Consider the following 21587-nt stretch of genomic DNA (forward strand, 5'->3'; position numbering starts at 1 on the left):
TACATATGGGATATGCATGAAGATGAAGAGTTCTTTGATGATCAATGATTATTTTGGTGTTTAAACAAAGTTTCTGATGTTGTATCAGAATTTCTGATGATGTCATCAGATTTATTTTCTGATATATCTTCAGATTTTCTGATAAATCATCACATTCATTGATGATTTATCAGACCTTCTGTTGTTCCATTAGATTGATGGGTTTCTTTATCAGAACCCTGTTTAACTACACTTTGATCATTAGAATTTTGATGATCATCAAGTTGGTTTTCAATTTGTATCTTTTTGTTTTCTGAAAAATTTTCATCTTTTAAATTTACCATGCCAAGTTTGCTGATTAAAAAGTTGTGTCTCTTTTCATCAAGAGGCTTTGTAAAGATATCAGTAATTTGGTTTTCAGTTGGAACAAAATACATTTCTATGTTACCTTTCTCCACATGATCTTTTATGAAGTGATATCTGACATCTATGTGTTTGGTTCTTGAGTGATGAACTGGATTTTCTGTTATTGCAATTGCACTCTTTGAATCACATAGAATTGGTATTTTTGTCAGATTTACTCCATAGTCCTTCAGTTGAGTTTGCATCCACAACACATGTGAACAGCAACTTGCTGCTGCTACATATTCTGATTCTGCTGTTGATGTGGCAACACAGTTTTGCTTCTTGCTTGCCCAACATACCAATTTTTCTCCCAAGATCTGACAAACACCAAATGTGCTTTTTCTGTCAATCTTGCACCCTGCATAATCTGCATCCGTGTATGCAATTAAATCAAGGTTTGTATCCTTTGGATACCAGAGACCAAGTTCTGATGTGCCTTTTAGATATTTGAAAACTCTTTTTACAGCTTTTAGGTGGGATTCTTTAGGATCACATTGATATCTGGCCAGAAAACATGTTGCAAACATAATATCTGGTCTGCTTGCAGTTAAATACAGCAATGATCCTATTATCCCCATATAGCTTTTAATATCTACACTTATTCCATCTTTATCAGAATCTAAATTGTTCCCTATTGCCATGGGAGTTTTTGAAACAGAGCAATTTTCAAGTGGGTATTTTTGTAGAATTGTTTTCACATATTTTGATTGACTCAAAAATATTCCATCAATTCTTTGTTGAACTTGTAACCCTAGGAAAAAGGTTAACTCACCCATCATACTCATTTCAAAGTGGCTGGTCATCAACTTTTGAAACTTTTTACAAAATTTTTCATTTGTTGATCCAAATATAATGTCATCAACATATATCTGGACCAACAAAGTTTGACCTTTGTGTGTTTTAAGGAAAAGTGTGGTGTCAATAGTACCTTTAGTAAACCCTGAATTGAGTAGGAAGTTTGACAAAGTTTCATACCAGGCTCTAGGAACTTGCTTCAACCCATACAAGGCTTTGTTTAATCTGTAAACATGATTTGGAATTTTGGATCAACAAAGCCTTCTGGTTGCTGCACATAAACTTCCTCCTCAATTTTACCATTCAGGAAAGCTGATTTTACATCCATTTGATAAACTTTTAAATCCTTGGATGCAGCATAAGCAAGAAAAATTCTTACAGCTTCTAATCTAGCTACTGGTGCAAAAGTTTCATCATAATCAATACCTTCTTGTTGACAGTAAACTTTGACCACTAACCTTGCTTTGTTCCTGGTGATTATGCCATTCTCATCAGATTTATTCCTGAATATCCATTTTGAGCCTATGACAGATTTTTCCTTAGGCTTGGGTACCAGATCCCATACTTTGCTCTTTTCAAACTGATGAAGCTCTTCTTGCATAGCTTGAATCCAGTCTGAGTCATTCAGAGCTTCTTTGACAGATTTGGGTTCTACTTTGCTTAAGAACCCAGCAAATGCACACTCATGTGCAGTTACAGATCTTGTTCTCACACCATCAGCTGGATTGCCAATGATGTCAGAATGAACATGTCCATTGATCCATCTTAACTTGTTATGAAAAGTTGTTGGTTCTGATGGACTTGAAGTTTCCCCCTGAACAGTTGCCTCATTTGTGTGTGGTGTATCAGAATTTTGATTTTCTGATGTACTATTCACTTGTTCTGCAGGGTTAGTACATGAAATATCTGTTGATTTATATGTGGGAGGTTTATCATGTTCTAAGAAATCTTCAGTTATCATTTCAAAGAGATGTTCATAATTTTCTTGTTTATCAGAGAAATTTATTTCTTTCATGTATTCATCAGAAACTTCTGTTTCTGATGAGTCATCAAATGAAACATACAAACTTTCTCTGATTGTCCTTGTGTTAAGAATAAAAATTCTATAAGCTTTTGAGGACAAAGAATAACCAAGAAAAATACATTTTCTGCTTTTCTGTCAAATTTTTCAAGGCTTTCAAAATTATTAAAAGCAAAACATCTACAACCAAATGTATGCAAAAATTTTACACTTGGAATCCTTCCATTTATGATGTTGTAAGGTGCTTTGTTTAGCCTTTTGTTGATAAGGGTTCTGTTTTGAGTAAAACATGCATTTGCTATTGCTTCTGCCCAAAAATGAGTGCGCATTTTAGCATAAGCAAGCATTGTTCTGGCAGCTTCTACTAAGGTTCTATTCTTTCTTTCAACAACCCCATTCTGTTGAGGTGTTCTGGGAGCAGAAAAATCATGAGAGATTCCTTTACTTACAAGAAAGCTCTCAATTTTTGAATTCTTAAACTTTGTCCCATTGTCTGATCTGATCCTTCTGATTGTTAGTTTTAACAGATTTTCAATTTTCTTGATAAATTAATGATCAGATCAGGTGTTTCACTTTTCTTTCTTAAAAATTCAACCCATGTATATCTGGAAAAATAATCAACTATTACAAGTATATATTTCTTTCCAGAAAAACTTTCTATACTTATGGGTCCATGTCACATCCCCCGACCCCACCCTGGACGGAATCGGGAGCCGCGAGCAGCCAAGTGGTACCGGTGGTTATTTTAAAAACATTGCAGCGGAAATTTCATCAGGACCGTGAGTTAGGAAAAATATCAGAGTTTAGAAAACCCCGGATTTTTATTTATTAATTAGATGGGATAAAAACCCATGTTTTACAATGGTAGCTTTAATAAGGGACAAACCCGATTACATAAAACAATTTTTCTTAATTTAATTTAATTGATAAATCAAGCCACTTCTGTAAGCCTTTTTGATGCCGTATCCATCTCTTATTACAATCTACTGTAATTACCTGAAATGCATTTTAAAAAGGTTTTGTCAGCAGGAAATACTGAGTGAGTTCATTCAGTTTGCACAAAATGACCCATAGTTATAATTTACAATATTAAGAGTGATTACAATGTTTCTATATGTCAAGCATATACCCACGGTATTTGTCACTCGACCACCTATTGGCTATCTCGTTGTCCAATGGTGTCTGTGACTATGGTCATATCACCCCTTGGCTAACCCGCTGTCCAATGGTGACGGATAACAAGTAATGTATACAAAACCCCACATACCGGCTGTAATGAAGACTACAAAGACTTAATCCCTGTAATTATAACTTTGAAAACAAACATGATTTTGAAAGCAAGTTTGGTAAAAAGAGAATGACTCACATTATAAGCATGCCGTATTGATTTAACAAGCTTCCTGATTCAAATTCTTCTGAGAATTAGCATCTACTTTGATTGTAAGTGTATGGGGTAGAGTTTAGCCTACTGATAAGCCTGATAACCTAATTTAAACAATAATGCACACGAAACTAGGTAAGTAACTGAATACAACTTTTACGATAAGCTCACGAGATTAAAACCTCACAACGAATGATACTTAAACATCCAGCGGATTCGCAACGAATGACAGAGTATAGCCCAAGTTCGGGCGACACTCAAACATTCTGTCGGAATCACGACGAATGACAAAGTATAACCCGGGTTTGAGCAGCACTTAAACATCCCTCGGATAGTTTCAATCGATCGGATATTGAATCGTAGCAGCGATCGAGTTACTACCCTGTAGCAGTGCCTCGCTAATAGAAATTGTGATTTCTAACAGTATAACTTCGTTTTTGTGAATTTCTTTCAACACAGAATGAAAGCTCCTGATCCAAGCTATTTATAGGTGATTTCTGGGGTTGTCGCGGCCCGCGTGAACCCTTAGACCAACCTTACGCGGCCCGCGAGGAGGTCTAATCTACGTATAGGTTTGCTGGGTCACGAGTAGGTGTGCCACGTGGATGACACGTAGCCCCGGATGCTTATCCGGTCAACTCTCAAGTTGACGCGCCCGCGTGACCTCCTACCTATTCTTTACGCGGCCCGCGAGAAGACCACAAATCTTTTTTTCTTATTTTTGATATGGATTAGGGTTTTGGGGGTCCGGGTTTTCACTAATGGATCAATTTGGGATATTTTTGAATATAATTATATCACAAAAAGGGAATAAAATGGTGAGAAAAGAGAGTGGACCCACTTTGTAACTTTAGGGTTCAACTAGAAAGCCTCCTGGTATAAATCTTGGGTATAACTTCTGAGCTATTTTAAAAATATATAATGCACTCGTGGTAAGTATAGTACCCCTAATTCAACCTTATCCTGATGTCACGAGACCGAACCCAAACGAACTTAGTCGGGCAGAGCCTTGACATGCGTTATGGGGCTCAGATCAATCGGAATGGGTAGCGGTGATCGGGAGTTAAAATACTTAAAATAGAGCATGGCATTATTATTATTATTGGTGAAATAATAATAAAACAACAAAATAATATAGAATGGATAGGGCGAGAAAGGAAAGAAGAAAAATGACAATTTGGTTTCTGAAGAGTTTGATGCCTATTTATAGCTGCCGTATAACTTTGATCCTTACTCCAACAAATTACACGTAGCACCTTAACTCATGTATACACACTTTCAAAATAGACACGTAAATATGTACACATTTAATGAAGTTTGCTTTTTAATTGATGTGTACACGTATACTAACAATTAAATATATATATTTTTATGTTTAAATTATTTTACTATTATTTTATTAATATGTACGTATACTTTTAGTTTACTTTAATGTAAATTTTGATTTTATTAATTTATATATTAAAATTAACTCAATTGGTTTACTTCCTTTGGCGCGTATAACTTCTAAAATAGGATGTTTTACAAAACTATAAATATGTCTTTAGAACGAGGTTAGGAAGATGTCATGGGTCTCGTGGGAGGTGGTTACGAAGCCCATAGACAAAGGGGAGCTGGGTATTGCTAAATTGGAGTTGAATAATTTAGCGTTGAATTGTAAATGGTTGTGGCGATATTATAATGAGCAGGAAGCGATGTGGAGAAAGGTGATTTCTGCGATCGGTCTTGGGGGTTGGCTCCGGTCAATAATGCTTTAACAAGAGTGTGGAAGACTCATGTGAATTGTTGGAACAAGCTAAAGGTTGATGGTTTTGGGTTAAATGTTGTGCTTCGAGGTGTCGTTGGGAATGGTAGTCAAATCCGGTTTTGGTTAGACTCTTGGCTTTGTTCGGAAACATTGAAGGATATGTTTCCGTCTTTGTTTTTGCTGGAAAAGAATAAGAAGGTTTGCATTCAGAATCGGCTTAAGGTAGATGGTAGTGAGCATATTATTAACTGGGAGTGGAGCCGGCTCCCTTCCTCTGCCGAAGAAAACCAAAGCAGGCAACAGTTGGAACAATTGTTACATGGGGTTGCTATGGAGGATAGACAAGATAAGCGGGAATGGACCGACGGGAAGAATGTTGGGTTTTCGGTTTCGTCGGCTAAAAAGTGGATGTCGGGTTCGACGGTGGATGAGGATTCTCTCGTTTTTAAATGGAGTAAGTGGCTTCCGATTAAATGTAATATTTTCATGTGGCAGGCGAGTTTGGATAGATTACCTACCAGAGTAGCTTTGGCTAGGCGTGGCATTCAAGTGGCTAACAGTTTATGTGCATGGTGTGATTGCATAGAGGAATCGATGGAGCACATTCTTACAGGTTGTGTGATTTCGGCTGGGATGTGGAACGGCTTATCTAATTGGTTTCGAATCCCAGATATTTATGCGTTTCAGGTTCAAGACTTGGTAAAGATGCACGAGCTTTGTGGAGCGTCTGGGAACAAGAAAGAGATTATTCATGGGTTAGTTACTCTTGCGTGTTGGCGGCTTTGGAAAGCTAGGAATGAGAAAATTTTCAATGGCAAGGAATCGCATGTGGTGGATTTGATCTCGGACGTCAAGACTATAGGTTTTCTATGGTATAAGCATAGATTTAAAGGTGATGTTGTAGACTGGGATAGATGGAGTAACTTTGATGTAACGTAACCGGTTTTGTTCTTGTGGCTTTCGGCTTTTATCTCCGTCTTGGTGATAGTTTGTCCGGTGTTTTGGGTTTGATAAAAGTTTATTTTCGAAAAAAAATGTCTTTAGAACGAGAATAATTTTATCTACAATTTGAACCAAGTTTCATTAAAAACAAAGTAAGTTCAAATATAATGTATTTTTATAATTTATAATTTAATTATAAAACAGTCTCTAGGCCCGTATAGGTACTTTATATTTCTAACAGTCAACTTACCCGTAATCTACCTGTCTAATAATATAAGTTTTTATATACTTTTATTTTAATAGAAAGGTCACCCGTATACAGGCCAATTAATTAGTATAACATTTCAACCAACTATATATAAAATAGTTTTTTTTTAACTATTTGGGTTGAATAATTATATTAAAAATAAAACTAGTTACTAGTGGTTAATAAATTTAAACAAACCTAAAATTCTTATATGATAAAAATGGGAATGTTACAGTCCACACAAATCCATGTGTAAAAGTTCCAGATTTTGTGTAATAGAAGACTCAGAAATTGACTTGTGAGAGCTTCTTTTTTATTTTCCCATCTCACAAGCATCACAAACTTTATCCTTCTTTGAGGATATAAAAGGTAATCCTTTTACCAGACCCTTGCTTGCTAATTTGCTTAGGTTTTTGAAATTTAAGTGGGCCAATCTTTTGTGCCATAGCCAACTACTTCCTTTGTTGATTTTTGAAAATAAACATAGTTTTGGATATTCACTTTCTTCTTTGAAGTCAAAATAGTATATTGATTGTCTTATTCTTTTTCCACTTAAATATATTTTGTTATCATTCATACCTATCAACAAACATTTTTCTGGTAAAAAGGTTACCTGAAAACCTTTGTCACAGAATTGACCACAACTTAGCATATTATACTTTAAGCCTTCAGCATAGGCTACTTTCTCAATGGTCAAACATCCGTACTTTATGCATCCGTATCCCATGATCCTCCCTTTCACTACATTTCCGAAATTTACTAATTTAACCAACTTTGAAACAAAGTTGCTGAGTAAGCTCCTATCCCCAGTCATGTGCTTGGAGCTTCCTGAATCGCAGTACCAGATCTGCTGCACATGATGGTCCTGAAATGGAAGAGTTAGAGGGTTTTAGGTACCCAGGCATGCTTGGGTACTCTTTCTGATGATATTTTAATTCGATTATTTCTTCTAAATGACCTTTTATCAGAATTTCTGTTATATGCTGAGCCATTAACAGATTTTTTATTTTTCTTTTGGAGATGGTGTTGAACAAGCTTCAGTATATCAACACACATGCAAGATTCATCAGAAATTTCTGATATACTTTCTTGTGATGGAATGATGGGATAGTTTTGAAAAGATGAGTGAACTGCTTCTGGAATTTTTACAAACTCTTGTCTGCATTCACTTCCTTTTGATTCAAGGTTGGATTTATCAAAAGAATATTCAGAACAGGTTGATTTACAAGTTTCAGAATCAGATTCTGATGTAATCTTATCAGAAATCTGTTGAGTTGCTTTTACAAAGACAGTGGGTTTGCTATTACTTGTTCTTAGATAACCCAAACCCTCTCCTTTGTTCTTTGGTGTGGACTCAATGAATCTTATGAATTCTTTGGCTTGTTGAAAACGTCTTACATTAATTTCTTTATCATTGATTTTCTTGTAAAGATCTCTTCTTTCATTTTCATAAAACTCAATTTTAGCTCTTTGATCTAAACTTTGTTCTATTAGTGATTGGTTTTCAAGAATAAGTTTATTCAAGGTCCTTTGCAACTCATCAGTTTTTTACCATCTGATTGATGTTTAACTTACAGATTTAGAAAACCTGACATGAGCTCATTTAGCTTGTGTTCAAGATCAAGATTATCTAAATTTACCTGTTGTCTTCAAGTTTCTGGTATGTCATCAGAAAGTGCCATGAGACAGAAATTGGCCATTTCTTCTTCTTGATCAGAAGAGTCATCAAATAGCCATGTATCTGTCCCTGCAATTAAGCTGACTTGTTGCTGCTGCTTCTTAGCTTCTTCCAGCTTCTTCTCATACTAAGCAACATCTTTCAGCTTCTTGGTCTTGCACTCAGATGCATAATGACCTTTTTTCTTGCACTTATAACACACAACCTCAGCCTTCCCTTTATCCTTAGATCTAACTTCTTCCTTAGACCTTACATCCATCCTCCCTCTGTCACTCCTCTGGTATCTCTGACCTCCTCCCCTCAGCCTCTGCTTAAAAGTTTTGGTGAGCAGTGCTATTGCATCAGCAAAAGCTGAAAAATCTGATGATGTTTCAGAAATTTCATGATTTTGGCTGTTTGATGATTGTGGATCATTGGTTGGTGTTGTTCTTTGTGAGTTTGAGATTAGAGCTAAAGATCCCCCTCTTTGAATGGATTCTCCAAATATTTTTTCCTCTCTGGGAATCAAGCTACTGTATAAGTCATGAAGACTCATGTTCCCTAGTTCTAAGGTTGAGGACAAAGTCATGGTTAGACTTCTCCATTCTCTAGGTAAAGCATCAAGAAATTTTACGTTTCTATCATCATTTGACTTTGTTATACCAAATTTCTTTAGCTCGTTTAAAAGTTTTGTAAATCTTTGATATGTATCATTTAATTTTTCGTTTGGTAAACTTTTAAACCTCTCATATGAGGAAACATTATTAGTTCTCTTGTTTCTCTTCATCCTTTCTCCTCCTTCACAAAGATTTTCCAACTGATCCCATATTTCCTTAGCTGATGCATATGCATCAACTTATGAAAATATGTCATTCAGGATGGCCATTATTAAGAGTGACTTTGCCCTTTCATCCCCAGCCACCTTTTCCTTGTCTTCCGGGCTCCAAAGTGATTCACTTTTGGGAGCTCGGGAGGCAGGGATAGCAGGTGATTGGTCAGTTGCTAGAATAGCTGGTATTTCAATCATTGGTATATGTGGACCCCTTTCAATGGATTGAAACAGAGCTCGGTCATGACCATTAAGGAAATTGACCATCCTTATTTTCCACTGGGGGTATTCCTCTCTGACCAGAGTCGGAGGTTTAGACATAAAACCAATGTTAAAAGCATTATTCCAAGATTGAAAGCTGGCCATATTTAGAAAAAAAGAAGATGAGCGATTGATCTTTTGAAAATAGTATATTCAATCTGCTCTAATACCAATTGTTGGACCCAGTATGGCCTTAACAACTTCTTTTTACGTAATATGGCAAGTGATTTCAGTATATGTGAAAAAGATGTGCAGAAATGGAAATCAGACTTTCAAAAACAAGACCTACAGAATTATCAAGTTTATATCACTTTGAAACAAAATAGTTTACAAGGTGATTGTAAGATTATTATCTAATACAAATGAATCTTGAATTCTATGGGTGAGAAGGGCAATGGAGTTTGTTTGGTGTATATATGAATGATAAGCTTCAAACTCAAATTTCTTCTACTTGTTGAGCCTTCTATTTATAGAAGGCTGTGTACATGAATAAACAATTGTTTATTCATGCAATAAGTCCTGCAAAAAGTAGCAATTTGACATATTCATTGAATCCAACGTTCAAGTTGCCTTTGTAATCATGATATCCAATAATATCAACTTGCTTCGCTCATTGTGGCAGGATAGAGTTAAGTTTCAGACAAGTGGGGTATTCATCAGAATTTCTGATAAACCACTTCATCAGAAATTCAGGTGAACAAATCATCAGAAAATCTGATGATCAGAATCGTCAGAAACTGAATATCATCAGATCCATCAGAAATGACCTTCTCTGATAACCCAAATCATGTCTTGATCAACTTATGATTCTTTGAAGTAGATGTTGTGCATTTCAGTTGTCCTATCTGATCTTCTTCTTCTTGTTGTGATCTTCCGGACTGTTATCTCTTCATAGATCCAGTTGATTGAGATTTTCTTCAATACTTACAAATAAAGTTTCCTAACAAATTCCAAATCCAATTCCTTCGAATTCTAATTCCTATACAAATTCCAATTCCAAATCATTCCGCAAACCAAATGCAGTGTTCGTTCGTTTGTGTTCGTTCGTTTACTAAACAAACGAACACGAACAAGAAATTTCGTTCCTTTAGTTAAATGAACAAACATGAACAGAGGTCGTGTTCATTCGTTTATGTTCGTGAACATTCGGTAATGTGTTTGTTTGTGTTCGATACTTCATTAGTGTTTTTAGTTTTTATATTTATTTAAATACTTCAAAATTCCAACAAATTAAATATCTAATAAGTGTCGGTGTATTATATATTCTGTTCATGAATGATTGTTTGCGTTCATTTGTTTCCATTTGGGTTCTTGAACATTAGTTTGTGCTCATTTGTGTTGTCAACGTTCGTTGCCTAAAATTAACAAACAAACACAAACGAACACGAACAAGTTCATTTCCTTAATAAAAAAAACACGAACATAAAATCTCGTTCGATAAGTATTCATGAACGGTTCGCGAACACATATATTTCTTAACAAATGAACATGAACAAGGTCTTGTTCGTGTTCGTTCGGTTCGTTTGCAGCCCTACAAACGCCCACTTAGATTCCACTCTCTCCATCCATGGTCGCTCACCACTAGTCCATCATTTGTCTTACATTAGATCTAAAACTACCACCAGGATCCGAACCCCATTTCACTCTCCCCAATCATCTCTTCCTAAAGATGGCGATAACATGAACCAACACGAAAACCCGAAACATTCGCGAGGGTAATATGACAGTATTTGGATATGCAGTTAGTTTTAGAAATATAGGTAAGTTTGAAATAGTATAGGACTAGGTTAGAACCCCGTGTATTACACAGGTTGAATAAATGTAATTTTATATATTAAATAATAAAAAGTTATATATTTATGAAACTCGTATATTGTATGGGTTAAATAAATGTAATTTTTTATATCAAATAATGAAAAAGTTATACTTTAAAAAACATGTGTATTACACAGATTAAATAAATGTAATTTTGTATACTAAATACTAAAAACGTCTTATATTTAAAAAACCCGTGTATAATCGGGTTGAATAAATCTACCAAATGATAAAAAATTACATCCTTAAAAACCCCGTATATTACATGTGTTGAATAGATCTAAAAAAGAGTAATATCTTTAAAAACCATGTATATTGCACAGATTAAATAAATGTAATTTTATATATTAAATACTAAAAATGTCGTATCTTTAAAAAACCCGTGTATAGTCGGATTGAAAAATCTACCAAATAATAAAAAAAAGTATATCCTTAAAAACCTCGTGTGTTACACGTGTTGAATAAATCTTATTTTACATAGCAGACGATAAAAAGTTATATCTTTAAAAACTTCGTGTATTACACGGGTTATATAAATGTAACTTTGTATAGTAAATAATAAAAAAGTTAAATTTTTAAAAACCTCGCGTTTTACACGAGTTGAATAAATATAATTTTGTATACCAAATAATAAAAAAAGTTATATTTTTAATTAATTAGGATAACATTTAATATTAATTTATTATTTATATATATGTAACACGAGTTGAATTTTTTTGTAAGCATCCGAACCGCCCCATAGGAACCTTTTAATGATTTTTCCGAGACCTTTAAGCACCCCAATCGGAGCCTTAAATAAAGAAAGAAAATACATAGGAATACTTTCAAGGACCGGCTTTATTAGAGTAACTCTTCCTCCAATCGACAACGTAGAGGACTTCCACATAGCCAAGCGAGATTGAAAGATCTTAAACACCGATTTCCAACTATCCAGTCTATGCATCTTAGCACCCACAAGCACGCCGAGATGCACAAACGGAAACTCACCTATGCTACAGTTGAGGGTGAAGCCATATCGGACACTTCCGCGGAGCTCGACCAACACCAAATAAATTGGACTTCCTTAAATTAATTTTGAGGCCAGAGACGATGAGAAAACACCTTAGAAGGCGAGCGACATTAGTAATATTATTATGACTCCATTCGCCCATGATCACACAATCATCCGCGTATAAAAGGTGAGTCAAAGTCGGACCTTTGTTAGGCAGGGCAATACCCCTCAAAGCTCCTACGAGACTAGCTTTCCTGATCATGCTCGAAAAAGCTTCCATAACAAAGAGGAAAAGGAAGGGAGAGAGCAGATTTCCCTGTCGCATACCTTTATGACACTGGAATTCAAAGGTCGAAGATCCATTGACCGAGGATCTAGCGGAAGAAAGGATGCCATAAATCCACTGACACCACCGAGAAGGAAAACCCAACTGACTCATAATAAGCGGTCCATAACGAAAAGGAAAAGGAACGAAATTCTTTGAGTACAGTAGTGAAAAGGCTCCAGGGCCGGATGGTTTCAATATGTTGTTTATCAAGAATTTTTGGAGGTTGTTTAAGACAGATTTTGAAGGAATTTTTGACATCTTCTTTGAGGAGGGCAGTTTTTCACGTGGATGCTCTTCTTCTTTTATTACCCTCATTCCGAAGACCAAAGATCCGATGGGTTTAGGGGACTAACGACCTATCAACCTTATCAGTATCATCAATAAAGCGGTTTCTAAAGTGCTTGCAAACAGGTTGAAGTTGGTGATTGGGTCTGTTATCTCCGAGTCCCAATCTGCTTTCTTAAAGGACCATATTATCCTTGATGGGCCGCTTATTCTCAATGAGGTCGTTGCCTGGGCAAAAAGTAAAGATTACAAGGCTTTTCTTTTTAAAATAGACTTCGCTAAAGCTTATGATAATGTCAACTGGAATTTCGTGATCTCTATTATAAGTCAGTTGGGTTTTCCTTCTAGGTGGTGTCGGTGGATTTATGGCATCCTTTCTTCCGCTAGATCCTCGGTCCTTGTCAATGGATCTTCGACCTTTGAATTCTAGTGTCATAAAGGTATGCGACAGGGAAATCCGCTCTCTCCCTTCCTTTTCCTCTTCGTTATGGAAGCTTTTTGCTAGTCTCGTAGGAGCTTTGAGGGGTATTGCCCTGCCTAACGAAGGTCCGACTTTGACTCACCTTTTATACGCGGATGATTGTGTGATCATGGGCGAATGGAGTCGTAATAATATTACTAATGTCGCTCGCCTTCTAAGTTGTTTTTTCTTCTTCTCTGGCCTCAAAATTAATTTAAGGAAGTCCAATTTATTTGGTGTGGGTCTGAGATCCGCGGAAGTGTCTGATATGGCTTCAACCCTCAACTGTAGCATAGGTGAGTTTTCGTTTGTGCATCTCGGCATGCTTGTGGGTGCTAAGATGCATAGACTGGATAGTTGGAAATCGGTGTTTGAGATCTTTTAATCTCGCTTGGCTATGTGGAAGTCCTCTACGCTGTCGATTGGAGGAAGAGTTACTCTAATAAAGTCGGTCCTTGAAAGTATTCCTATGTATTTTCTTTCTTTATTTAAGGCTCCGGTTGGGGTGCTTAAAGGTCTCGAAAAAATCATTAAAAGGTTCCTATGGGGCGGTTCGGACGCTTACAAAAAAATTCATTGGGTGGCGTGGAAAAGGGTAACGGCTCCCTTGACAAAGGCGGCTTGGGTCTGTCTGATCTTAGTAGTATTAATATGGTTCTTCTTTCCAAATGGATTTGGCGTTTCTGTTCCGAAATTACGAGTCTGTGGAGAAAAGTTATCACCTCTATGCACTCCACTAAACACAATTGGTGTTCGGTTCCAGTTAATAAGAAGGTTGGTGGGGTTTGGAAGAGGATCGTTCAAGCCGTAGGAAAAGTTAAGGTCGGGGAAACACAGTTGAATCATAATTTCAGAGGTTCGGTGGGGGACCGCAGAGATATTAAGTTTTGGATCTATCCTTGGGTCAGCAATTCTCCTCTTAAGGATCGTTTCCCTCTTCTTTTTCGTTTAGAAGTCAACAAAAGGTGCTGGGTTAGGGACAGATTTTGTCCGGTTTCTAATAGTTTCAGCGAATGCTGGGAATGGAACAGGAACCCAAATTCCGATTTAGAGATTGCTGAATGGAGAGAGTTGCTCTCTTTGCTTCAGAATGTTGTTTTATCCGGAAATCGGGACAAATGGGAGTGGATCGGCGGCAAGAACAAAGATTTTTCGATTAAGGCTGTTAAGGATTTCATCAGAAGTGGCGATGATCACAGCAGCAATTTCGTTTTCATTTGGTCTAAATGGGTTCCGAAGAAGTGTAATATTTTTGTTTGGAGAGCCGAAATGGGAAAAATCGCTACCATTGATGCTTAGATTCATCGAAATTGTTATACCGGATGTGATTTGTGTCCTTTATGCGGGGATACTGCGGAATCTTCCGATCATTTACTGTGTTTCTGTTCGGTGGCGTAAAATATATGGCTCTTGATTAGCAGGCGGTGCAGAATGAGTCTGATCTCCGCCTTCTCAATTCGAGATTTGCTGTCCATACACGACTACTCCGGTTTACAGAAGGTTTCCAAGGATGCTCTTCAAGGTATTATAATGGTGGGATGTTGGTGTATCTAGAAGACTAGGAACGAGAAGAGATTCAAAAACAACACTAAAGACATTGCGGATATCTTTCAGGACGTTAAAGTGTTGGGGTTCCTTTGGTATCGTAATAGATCTAGAAATAGAGGTATTTCGTGGGAAGATTGGTGTTCTTTTAAACTCATGTAATTTTTCTGTTGTTGGTGTTTTTGGCTATGTTTGGCTGCCCTCATTTTTGGGGGTGAGCTTGTGAATAAAAGTATACTTTCAAAAAAAAAAAAACCATATATGATTGACTGTATTAATGAAATAATTCCCAACATAATTACTTCTATTTTCTTCTGAATTAATAAATCAACCTTCACAAATAATATTTGGTTCTTTCGTATATGAAATTGAATTAAAAAAATCTTATGTATTCTAATCAGATCTTTTCTTTAATTGTAGTCTTCTAAACACATATAAAGGGAAAAGATCAAATAGGAAGTTAATTTTCGCTAGGAAGGATAGGAAGCCATAGGATTATGACATGTGGCAAATTTTAAAATAAAGAGAAAGGGTATTTTAGTCAATCCAACTCCTTCTTCTTCCTTTTTCAAAACCCAGTAAATTCAAAAACCCACCATTTTCAAAACCCACCATCTTCAACTATTTCTTCACTTTCTATCTCAATAATCACTACATTATAGTGCGATTTTCATCACCAATCAATGATTCAGAACCCGATCAACGTGTTCTTCAGCTTTTTTTTTTTTTTGAAGAAAACCCAGTTTAATTTCATAAAAAAATCTCGTTTTTTCCGGTGATTTTGGAGATAATCACTCGATTCGTTCGATTCGAGCGTTGATAAGTGTTTCTATCATTCAAAATTTGTCAATTGATGAAGAAATCGGCTTCGATCCATGTAAGAAATTCTTTAATTTCATTTTCATGATCTGGGTTTTTGATTTAGTCATTGCGTTTTACAATCTTTGCGGGGGTCCGGGGGCGGCATCCCCTGGCGGGGTCCAAGGGGCAGAGCCCCTATACTAAAAACGCATCAGAAAAATTAATTTTCCATAAATTGGCTCATTTCGAAGACAGTAATTCGTAGACAATTCAGACAGTTCACAGTGACACATTTTTTAGGTGTTTTCAGTCCATTGCGTTTTAGAATGAGTCATTTTTAAGTGTTTTCTGGCCATTGCGTTTTACATATAAGACATTTCTTTGTGTTTTTGGTGCATTGCGTTTTAGGTAAAACACATTTTTATGTGTTTTCTGGCCATTGCGTTTTACAAATAAGACATTTCTGTGTGTTTTCTGGCCATTGCGTTTTACAAATAAGTCATTTCTTTGTGTTTTTGGTGCATTGCGTTTTAGGTAAAACACATTTTTATGTGTTTTCTGGCCATTGCGTTTTACAAATAAGACATTTCTGTGTGTTTTCTGGCCATTGCGTTTTACAAATAAGTCATTTCTTTGTGTTTTTTGTGCATTGCGTTTTAGGTAAAACACATTTTTATGTGTTTTCTGGCCATTGCGTTTTACAAATAAGACATTTCTGTGTGTTTTCTGGCCATTGCGTTTTACAAATAAGTCATTTCTTTGTGTTTTTGGTGCATTGCGTTTTAGAAAAATGTCATTTTTTAGGTTTTTTTTTCATTGCGTTTTACGTAACTGGTGGTTTTTCTATTGCGTTTTACGCAACTGGGTTTTAATTTTTTTTAAATATAGCAATAGTATACTCGTTTTAAAGATAAAAAAACGCTCGTTTTTTTGGTGCAATTTTTATAAAAAAATAATGTCGTATGAAAGAGTTATTAACGTTTAAAAAATGGGGGGGGGGGGAATTGGAGGAGAGAGAAACTATTGGCTTGGATTGACTAGAATGCCCTTGAACAAACTCACGCGCCTCTTTTATTCTTTTCAATTTCCCTGATTTAATCTTAGCCCTTGATTAACTTAATGAATGGTCAAGATCACTTCCTATCCTTCCTAGCCAAATAAACTTCCTATTGTATCTCCACCCCACATATAAATACTATGAACATTATTCTATAGAGGAAAATGTTGTCATTTTCAAAGGGCATTATTTATTTATTATTATTCTTCGATTATTTGATGAAGCAAAGTGGAGTGGTTGGATACTTTTCTAGAAAAAGGAAAATGTTGTCATTTTAAAATATAAACGAGGAAGAGGGTCCGCACCCCGCCGCGGAGTAAATGTGTAATTAAAACATCATACCAAGCAAGAAAACGATTGCGGCGGTGAGCGGCGATAGCGAGAGTAGCCTCGAGCAGTGATGAGGGGTGCGAATTGTTTGTCGGTGTGTACTGTAGTAGCGAAGTATAATTGTAATTTTACTTGTCTTGCGTTGCTAGGGGTAGAAACATAGAGTAACTCGAATTTATATAGTCGAATGAAAATGTATTATATTTAACGATGCTCGATTTGGTGAAAAAATTTACGTAAAAATATAGATCAACTGGAAAAGTATATAAATTAAGCACGAAAACGTATTATACTTGAGCTAACTCGTTTCCAAGGAAAAGTTAATGTCTAAACATAAACCAACTTTAAATTTATACCAACGGGTACATAAAAATACCTAAGTGAAAAGCTTGTTTTTAAAAATAAAGTAACGCAAGGGGTAAAGTCGAACTTTAGAAACTCAAAGCGATAAATGTAAACTAACTCAAATTTATACGAACGGTTTTTTCTTGTTTATGTATGGATATGGCCCCCTAATACATGCAAGCACTTGAGTTTTTCTGCATATGACTTGAGTTTGTATGCATATGACATACTTTGTTCCTAAATATCATACTTAAATAATAAAAGGGACTTAACCTGAAATATGTTGAAAGCTTAGGGGTGGCCATGAAAAAGCATTGAAGGATAAATACAACCAAGTTATACCGGTCATATATAATATAATATAATATAATTATCATTTGTGTACAACTAAGTTATATTACTCCGGAATTTAGGAAAACAAATTAAGAATGACATATACGGGTTTACCGGGGAACAAACGGGTGTATGGCAAGGAGTTAGTGGCCCACTTCCACCGACATAGCCTTTTTATAGTTATATAATATGCATTCTTTAATTAAGTGAAAGTACTTTTAATAAAGTAAAAGTGGAGTCGAATATAAACATTAGCATTTGTTAATTTGGTAGTTGTAATTTTGTGAGATTTTAAAATTTTTAACAAAATCACAAAAATTTAACATGCATGTACAACAATTTTTTTAAATAACTGTATATTTGTCAAAAAGAAAAGTAAAAAAAATATGAAAGATCCCGAAATTCTTCAGGGTGAAACCAGCACCCCCATTCTCGAAATTGTTTGGCCCCATAACACACCCGTGGTGCTGCTGATTTCGGTACCGTATTATATCATTATATGTGAAATGTAATTTGAGTTCATTTAAATAAGAGTAAATTACAAGTTTTGTCCTTTATGTTTACACCCAATTACAGGCGCTGTCATTTCTTTCAAAAGTTTACAAGCGGTGTCCTTAACCTTTCAAAATCATACACGTTATGTCCTTTAGGCCAACCCTAGTTAGATTTTTTTGGTTAAATCTGATCATGTGCCTTGCACATGAGGGCATTGTTGTCATTTCACCTTCTCAAGGGCTATTGTGTAAAGAACTTTTATTGATGGACTATTTTGTAACAACCTAAAAATAAAAGGATTATATAATCATATGCATATTTGATGAACACCTTCATTGTTGATAGTGTGTGCCTGTCTGTCATCAACTCAAGCATAATTACATGAAATATATTACAAGGATCTAAGTAGCACTGGAACGGTTACGGGATCAGGGTACGGGGATGATACGGGAACGACGAACGGCAAAACTCAAAATTCCAAGATACGGGTACGACAATAAAAAATATAAAAAAATAAAAATACATTAGACAAATTCCAAAAATACTACATCTTCCAAAGGTAATTAATTATCAATAATCAAATCATTTTCAAATTCCGGTTCATCTAGTGAGAGATCGGCAATCAATAGAGAATTAGAGATGATGAGACTTGAGAGTTTAGAGATTAGAGAAACCGAATATGATAGGTCTATTTATTTAATGGCCGATTGTGGAATTTGAAAGGGTAAAAACCCTAAAAATAAATGGAAACGGGTTGTATACTTCTACCAGATACGTTCCCGACATTGGAAACGTTTAGGAAACGTCCCCGACGAGTACCCATGGTATTTCCGTCCCCGACAAGTACCCGAGATGGGTACGCCCACATAAATGGAGTCCCCGTGCTACATAGAAAAGGATCTTCACCGATGTTTTCCAGTGATCCAAATCTCTAGATCTGTGATGAACAAGCATCACCCAAATCACCATCAACTTGGTTCAACTGTTTCTCTCACTAAAGACTTCACCCACCACCACTATCAACCCACCACCACCCCCTTCCACCACCATCTCTCTCTCTGCCACTCTCTTTCTCTTTCAACCACCATCACCCCCCCCCCCCAAATCACCACCGCACCAACCACTACTGCTAAACCCAAATCACCACTGCATATCAACCACCACTGTTAAACCACCATCACCACTAATAAACCCAAATCAAAACCGTACCCAACTCTCTCTCCTCTCTCCAGCCTCAAGATGACCACCGCCTACCCTGCTACCAGCCACCACCGCCATCACCCTGCCACCACCGCCTTCACCTGCTACCACCCTCCACCATTGTTATCACCCTAACCCTCCACCGCCGCCCTAAAACCCACCACCAAATCCGGCGTAAAACCCACCACCCATCACCGTCGCCCTAAAACCCACCACCAAAAATCGATTCCGGTAACCATCAACCTTACCGTCTCATCCATCCACCATTCAGAAGAGAGAAGAGAAGAGAAGAGAGAAGAGAAGAGAAGAGAGTGAGAGATTAAAATGCAGAAGACTATTTTGTTTTTATCATAAACTTTTCATTATTTACAATATAGTCCCTTAAAATAAGTTTATTAAAAAATAGTCTCTAAGGAGGTGAAATGACAAGAATACCCTCATGTGCCTTGCACATGATCAGATTTAACCAAAAAATCTAACTGGGTTTGGCCTAAAGGACATAACATGTAAGATTTTGGAAGGTTAAGGACACCGACTGTAAACTTTTGGAAAAAGGATAGCGCCTGCAATTTGGTGTGAACATAAATGACAAAACTCGTAATTTACTCTTTAAATAATGACTTAACATTCTTCGTATGCCCGTTTAAAACACGGGAGATCAAAGGTAAAAATCAATTTAACTTATTGTTTCTTTGTGTTATTCCCGTCTTTTATTTTTGAATATTTTTTAATGGTAGTGCTGATTTACTCCTAATTTATACTAAATTTAATCCTAAACTACTCCTTGCTTGGGATTGACCCAAAAACCTCCCATTAAAAGATAAAAGTCTCTACCAAGTGGCTAGCCGCACATTGACTGTTACTCCTTGCTTGGAGCTGAAGGGACACCGCACCGCCTCCCCTTTCCCTTTCATTTCCTTGGTGACTATAACCATTACCTCGTCCTCTTCGGTTCATCTCTCTCTTCTTTCTCCATTGTTATTTAATATTTAAAAATATAGAAAAGAGGGTTGAGATCAGAGTATAACATGGGTTTAGGAATGGTAATGTGATACTAAGATAACAATTCTTCTATATATTAATTTATGAATGAAATGAACAGTAAATCCTATATATTTTCCTATATATTATAATATTAATAAATGAATGAAATAAACAATTAACTATAATATAATAAAATATTATATACAGTTTTTTTATAGTTTTATTATCTTAAAATTATAATAATTGTTATCTCCTTTACTTTTTAAGTCTGATAAGCTTGGTGTTAACCGGTACTTGTATCGAAAATACCGGTTCGTTATCGGTACATTAAGGTAAAAACCAGCACCAGCCTAGTACATAAAACGCCAAAATTCGGTACCGGATTGACTTTGATAATCTTTTAGTTCGAGAAATCTGGTACTGCTACCCAGTATCATTTGCTCATCCCTGATCACGGGTACCGTATGAACACCAATGGTATCGTACAACTTTTTTTTAGTTTCAGGGGTAGAGATGAGCTCGGTGCCAACTGATACGAATCGGCATTAGTACCGAAAATACCGGTTACGGTATCGGTATATGAAGGTAAAAACTGGTACCGAACCGGTACCAGAAACGCCAAACGTACCGAACTGGTACTTAGGATCTTTCGACCTGGACCAATAGGGAAATCCCAATTCATTGGGCCTTTCGATACAATCAAATAGAAAGCCCCAAGGGCGCCATGGTTCAGGAAATTCGGTACCGGTACCAATTACTATTTGCTCATCCCTGACTACGGGCTTCTACCGAACAACATCATTACCATACAACTTTTTTAGTTGATTTTCTTTAGGTTATTTTTTAGTGTTTTTTTCTACATTTTCTTTTTATTCTTGTCAGCGATTCCGTGTGCAACGCGCTCGTAGTGATTTCAAACACATATAAACACAGACAAAATAACAAAAGAAGTTCGCCGTAACGCAGCGACGGTTTTTATAACTAGTTCATATGAATTTTTGCTATTGAATACATTTTTGAAAAGAAAAAAGTATATTTGTATTGAGAAAAATGAAGGTGTTTAAAGTTGTATTTTTGTGATATTAGGGTAGGGGTGTTCATGAGCGGATCGGATCTGATCGAGGGTCTGCTCATGCTCAGATTGAATTACAACCAATCCGATCCGAGCGGATCAAGTTTTGAAAAACCGAGCGCAAAAGTGATGCTCATGATCGGATTGAATTTGAATTGATCGGCTTAGTTTCGCTTAAATCCTAAAAAAAAATCGAGCGGATCGTTTTCGCTCGTTTCGCTCGATTGAATGATAAGGCTTTGTTCAACAAAAACAAATTCTAACTTAATTAAAACATGTCCA

The 21587-nt window shown here is 36.2% G+C and overlaps 1 long non-coding RNA gene across 1 annotated transcript; it reads right to left on the bottom strand.

The window, feature by feature from the left end:
- Positions 1-3090: 3090 nt before the first annotated feature.
- Positions 3091-3685, bottom strand: LOC118488329. The gene is made up of 2 exons (XR_004884188.1): positions 3567-3685; positions 3091-3196 (listed from the first exon to the last, which is right to left on the bottom strand). It is a non-coding gene; the product is annotated as an uncharacterized LOC118488329 (long non-coding RNA).
- Positions 3686-21587: the final 17902 nt, after the last annotated feature.

Source organism: Helianthus annuus, chromosome 16 (genome assembly GCF_002127325.2).
Source record: "Helianthus annuus cultivar XRQ/B chromosome 16, HanXRQr2.0-SUNRISE, whole genome shotgun sequence".
In the NCBI taxonomy this organism is placed as follows: domain Eukaryota; kingdom Viridiplantae; phylum Streptophyta; class Magnoliopsida; order Asterales; family Asteraceae; genus Helianthus; species Helianthus annuus.